Consider the following 5,694-nt stretch of genomic DNA (forward strand, 5'->3'; position numbering starts at 1 on the left):
GGCACCGTTGCTGGGGATTGTTCGAGTTTGGACAACTGACGGTTCATCTTGTTGCTTAGATTAGGTAATTTTATTTTATGTTTAAGATTCTTATTTTTTATTTTTGAAAAAAATAAAAAAAATATGTTCTTCAGAATTTTTAAGAACGAATTCTAGAGTTTTATGAGATATGTTGAATCCTGGCTGGCTATTAAGTCATGTCTAATCTTTTGGACCGAAGCTTTAGACTAACATTGCATGAATCCTGGAATTCTTATTAAGAATTTTGTTTCCCTTTATTTGCTTTTTCCAAAATAATTTTTGAAAAATTACAAAAAAATTAATAAAACCAAAAATTTTGTGTTTCTTGTTTGAGTATTGTGTCAAATTTTAAGTTTGGTGTCAATTGCATCTTTTTAATTTTTCTTTAAATTTTCGAAAATTCATGCATGTGTTCTTTCATGATCTTCAAGTTGTTCTTGATGATTTCCTTTGTTTGATCTTTAATTTTTCTTGTTTTGTGTGTTTTCTTGTTTTTCATATGCATTTTCGAATTATTGGTGTCTAAACATTAAAAATTTCTATGTTTGGTGTCTTGCATGTCTTTCTTTTCTCAAAAATCTTCAAAAATGTGCTCTTGATATTCATCATGATCTTCAAAGTGTTCTTGGTGTTCATCTTGACATTCAAAGTGTTCTTGCATGCATTATTTATTTTAATCTTAAATTCTTATGTCTTGTGTCATTTTGTTATTTTTCTCTCTCCTCATTAAAAATTCAAAAATAAAAAATAACATCTTTCCCTTATTTTACTCATAAATTTCGAAATTTTGGGTTGATTTAGTTAAAAGTTTTAAATTTTAGTTGTTTCTTGTTAGTCAAGTCAAAATTTCAAATTAAAAAAATTCTATCTTTTCAAATCTTTTTCAAAATCAAATATTTTCCAATTTTCCTTCATGTTTTTCGAAAATTCTTCAAAATTAATTTTCAAAATCTTTTTCTTATTTTTATTTCATATTTTCGAAATTATTGCTAACATTTAATGTTTTGAGTAAAAAATTTTCAAGTTGCTACTTGCCTATTAAGAAAGGATCAATCTTTAAATTCTAGAATCATATCTTTTAGTTTCTTGTTAGTCAAGTAATCAACTTTAATTTTAAAAATCAAATCTTTTTAATTTCCTTTTCAAATCTTTTTCAAAATAGATTTCAATCATATCTTTTTCAAAACTTAATTTCAAAATCTTTTTCTAACCTCTTATCTTTTCAAAATTTAATTTCAAATCTTTAACTACTTGATTTTTTTTGTTTGTCTTACTATTTCTTATCTTTTTCAAAACCACCTAACTACTTTTCTCTCTCTAATTTTCGAAAATCACTAACCATTTTTTTATATTTCTTTTTCATTAACTAGTTGTTTTAAATTTTAATTTTATTTTATCTTAATTTTCGAATTCTAACCAATAACTAAAATAAAAACAAAAATATTTCTCTTTTCTTTTTAATTAAAAATTTGAATAACTCTCTCTTTCTCATCTCTTTCTATTTATTTTATTTATTTACTAACACTTCTCCTCTACTTATAATTCGAACCCTCTCCCTCTCTCTGTGTTCGAATTCTCCTTCTTCTCCCTTCTTCATTCTATTCTTCTATTCTTCTACTCACATAAAGGAATCTCTATACTGTGACATAGAGGATTCTTCTTCTTTTTTATTTTCTTCTTTTTCATATGAGCAGGAACAAGGATAAGAACATTCTTGTTGAAGCTGATCCTGAACCTGAAAGGACTCTGAAGAGGAAGCTAAGAGAAGCTAAAGCACAATACTCTGGAGAGGACCTAATAGAAATTTTTGAAAAAGAAGAAGACATGGCAGCCGAAAATAACAACAATGGTGGAGATGCAAGGAAGATGCTTGGTGACTTTACTGCACCCACTTCTGACTTCTATGGAAGAAGCATCTCAATTCCTGCAATTGGAGCAAGCAACTTCGAGCTTAAGCCTCAATTAGTTTCTCTAATGTAGCAGAATTGCAAGTTTCATGGACTTCCATTGGAAGATCCTCATCAGTTCTTACCTGAATTCTTGTAAATCTGTGACACTGTCGAGACCAATGGGGTTAATCCTGAGGTCTACAAACTTATGCTTTTCCCTTTTTCTGTAAGAGACAGAGCTAGGATATGGTTGGACTCACAACCTAAAGAAAGCCTGAACTCTTGGGAAAAGTTGGTCAATGCTTTCTTGGCCAAATTCTTTCCACTTTAAAAGTTGAGCAAGCTTAGAGTGGAAGTCCAAACCTTCAGACAGAAGGAAGGTGAATCCCTCTATGAAGCTTGGGAAAGATACAAGCAATTGATCAGAAGGTGTCCTTCTGACATACTTTCAGATGGAGCATCCTATGTATATTCTATGATGGTCTATCTGAATTATCCAAGATGTCATTGGATCACTCTGCTGGTGGATCTCTTCATTTGAAGAAGATGCCTGCAGAAGCCCAGGAACTAATTGAAATGGTTGCAAATAACCAGTTCATGTATACTTCTGAAAGAAATCCTGTGAATAATGGGACAACTCAGAAGAAAGGAGTTCTTGAGATTGATACTCTGAATGTCATATTGGCTCAAAATAAAATATTGACTCAGCAAGTCAATATGATTTCTCAGAGTCTGACTGGAATGCAAGCTGCATCCGGCAGTATTAAAGAAGCTTCCTCTGAAGAAGAAGCTTATGACCCTGAGAATCCTACAGTGGAAGAGGTGAATTACATGGGAGAATCCTATGGAAACACTTACAATCCTTCATGGAGGAATCATCCTAATTTCTCATGGAAGGATCAGCAGAATCCTAACCAAGGCTTCAATAATAATAATGGTGAGAGAAATAGGTTTGGCAATAGCAAGCCTTATCCATCATCCTCTGAGCAACAGACAGAGAATTCTAAGCAGAGCCTCTCTGACTTAGCAACCATAGTCTCTGATCTATCTAAGACTACTCTCAGTTTCATGACTGAAACAAGGTCCTCCATTAGAAATTTGGAGGCACAAGTGGGTCAGCTGAGTAAAAGAGTTACTGAAATCCCTCCTAGTACTCTCCCAAGCAATACAGAAGAGAATCCACAGAGATAGTGCAAGGCCATCAATATGTCCAACACGGCCGAACCTGTAGAGGAGGGAAAGGTAGTGAATTCCAGTGAGGAAGGCCTCAATGGACGTCCACTAACCAATAAGGAGTTCCCTAAGGAGGAACCAAAGGAATCTGAGGCTCATACAGAGACCATAGAGATTCCACTGAACTTGCTGTTGCCATTCATGAGCTCTGATGAGTATTTTTCCTCTGAAGAGGATGAAGATATTGTTGAAGAGCAAGTTGCTCAGTATCCAGGAGCAATCATGAAGCCGAATGCCAAGTTATTTGGTAATGAGACTTGGGAGGATGAACCTCCATTGCTCATTAATGAACTGAATGCCTTGGTTCAACAGAAATTACCTGAGAAGAAACCGGATCCTAAAAAGTTCTTAATACCTTGTACCATAGGCACCATGACCTTTGAGAAGGCTCTGTGTGACCTGGGGTCAGGAATAAACCTCATGCCACTCTCTGTAATGGAGAAACTGGGGATCTTTGAGGTACAAGCTGCAAGAATCTCACTAGAGATGGCAAATAAATCAATGAAACAGGCTTATGGACTTGTAGAGGATGTCTTAGTGAAGGTTGAAGGCTTTTACATCCCTGCTGATTTAATAATCCTAGACACTGGGAAGGATGAGGATGAATCCATTATCCTTGGAAGACCCTTCTTAGCCACAGTAAGAGCTGTGATTGATGTGGACAGAGGAGAGTTAGTCGTTCAATTGAATGAGGACTACCCTGTGTTTAAGGCTCAAGGATCTTCTTCTGTAACCATGGAGAGGAAGCATGAAAGGCTTCTCTCAATACAGAGTCAAACAGAGCTCCCACACTCAACTTCTAAGTTTGGTGTTGGGAGGCCACCATCAAGCTCTGAGTCTCTGTGAAGCTCCCTAAGAGCTCACTGTCAAGCTATTGACATTAAAGAAGCGCTTGTTGGGAGGCAACCCAATGTTATTTAATTATATTTATTTATATTCCATTGTTATTTTATGTTTTCTTTAGGTTGATGATCATGTGAAGTCATAAAACAACTGCAGAATTAAAGCAAAATCAAAAACAACATCAAAAATAGCACACCATAGAGGACAGGCTTACTGGCGTTTAAATGCCAGTAAGGATAGCAGAATGGGCGTTTAACGTCCAGCTTGGCAGCATTCTAGGTGTTAAATGCCAGAATAGGCAGCACTTTGGGTGTTAAACGCCAGAAAAGGGTGTCTGGCTGGCGCTAAACGCCAGAAAGGGGTAGCAGACTGGCGTTTAACGCCAGGAAAGGTAGCAGAGCTGGCGTTTAACGCCAGGATTGGCACACAAAGGGCGTTTGAACGCCAGAATGGTGCAGGGACCAGAATTTCTTGACACCTCAGGATCTGTGGACCCCACAGGATCCCCACCTACTCCAACTCACTCTTTCTCCTCTTCACACCTCTCCATAACACTCTCTCCCCTACCCTATAAATAGCCCCTCTTTACTCCTCCACTTTCACACATCATAAACACTTCTTTCCCCCTTTGGCCGAACTACTCACCCCCCTCCATCTCCTCTATTTCTTCTTCTTCTACTCTTTTCTTTCTTCTTTTGCTCGAGGACAAGCAAACCTTTTAAGTTTAGTGTGGGAAAAAGCTCTACTTTTTGTTTTTCCATAACCATTAATGGCACCTAAGGCCAGAGAAACCTCTAAAAAGAGGAAAGGGAAGGCAATTGCTTCCACCTCCGAGTCATGGGAGATGGAGAGATTCATCTCAAAAGCCCATCACTAGAAAGAGGATGGAGCAAACAAGAGAGCCCACTCATGGACCTCAACAAGAGCATGAGGAAGTTCCTCATCAAGAAATTCTATAGATGCCTCAAGGGATGCATTTTCCTCCAAACAACTATTGGGAGAAACTCAACACTTCTTTAGGAGAATTGAGTTCTAAAATGGGACAACTAAGGATGGAGCACCAAGAGCACTCCATTATCCTCAATGAAATCAGAGAGGACCAAAAGGCCATGAGAGAGGAACAACAAAGGCAAGGAAGAGACATAGAGAAGCTCAAGCACTCAATAAGATCTTCAAGAGGAAGAACTAGCCGCCATCACTAAGGTGGACCCGTTCTTTAATTTCCTTGTTTTTATTCTTCTGTTTTTTGAAATATATGCTTTATGTTTTGTCTATGTTTGTGTCTTTATTACATGATCATTGGTGTCTAGTGTCTATGTCTTAAAGCTATGAATGTCCTATGAATCCTTCACCTTTCTTAAATGAAAATTGTTTTAATTGCAAAAGAACAAGAAGTGCATGATTTCGAATTCTATCTTGAAATTAGTTTAATTATTTTGATGTGGTGGTAATACTTTTTGTTTTCTGAATGAATGCTTGAACAGTGCATATTTTTAAATTTGTTGTTTATGAATGTTAAAATTGTTGGCTCTTGAAAGAATAATGAAAAAAGAGAAATGTTATTCATAATCTTAAAAATCATAAAATTGATTCTTGAAGCAAGAAAAAGCACTGAAAAGCAAAAGCTTGCAAAAAAAATATGAAAAAAAATTGGCAAAAAAAATAAAGAAAAAAAGAAAGAAAAAGAAAAAGCAAGCAGAAAAAGCCA

At 35.9% G+C, this 5,694-nt stretch overlaps 1 non-coding gene across 1 annotated transcript; it reads right to left on the reverse strand.

Moving 5' to 3' along the window:
- Positions 1–2,250: 2,250 nt before the first annotated feature.
- Positions 2,251–2,354, reverse strand: LOC112781600 (small nucleolar RNA R71). The gene has a single exon (XR_003192368.1). It is a non-coding gene; the product is annotated as a small nucleolar RNA R71 (small nucleolar RNA).
- Between the last annotated feature and the right edge of the window lie 3,340 nt (positions 2,355–5,694).

Source organism: Arachis hypogaea, chromosome 19 (genome assembly GCF_003086295.3).
Source record: "Arachis hypogaea cultivar Tifrunner chromosome 19, arahy.Tifrunner.gnm2.J5K5, whole genome shotgun sequence".
In the NCBI taxonomy this organism is placed as follows: domain Eukaryota; kingdom Viridiplantae; phylum Streptophyta; class Magnoliopsida; order Fabales; family Fabaceae; genus Arachis; species Arachis hypogaea.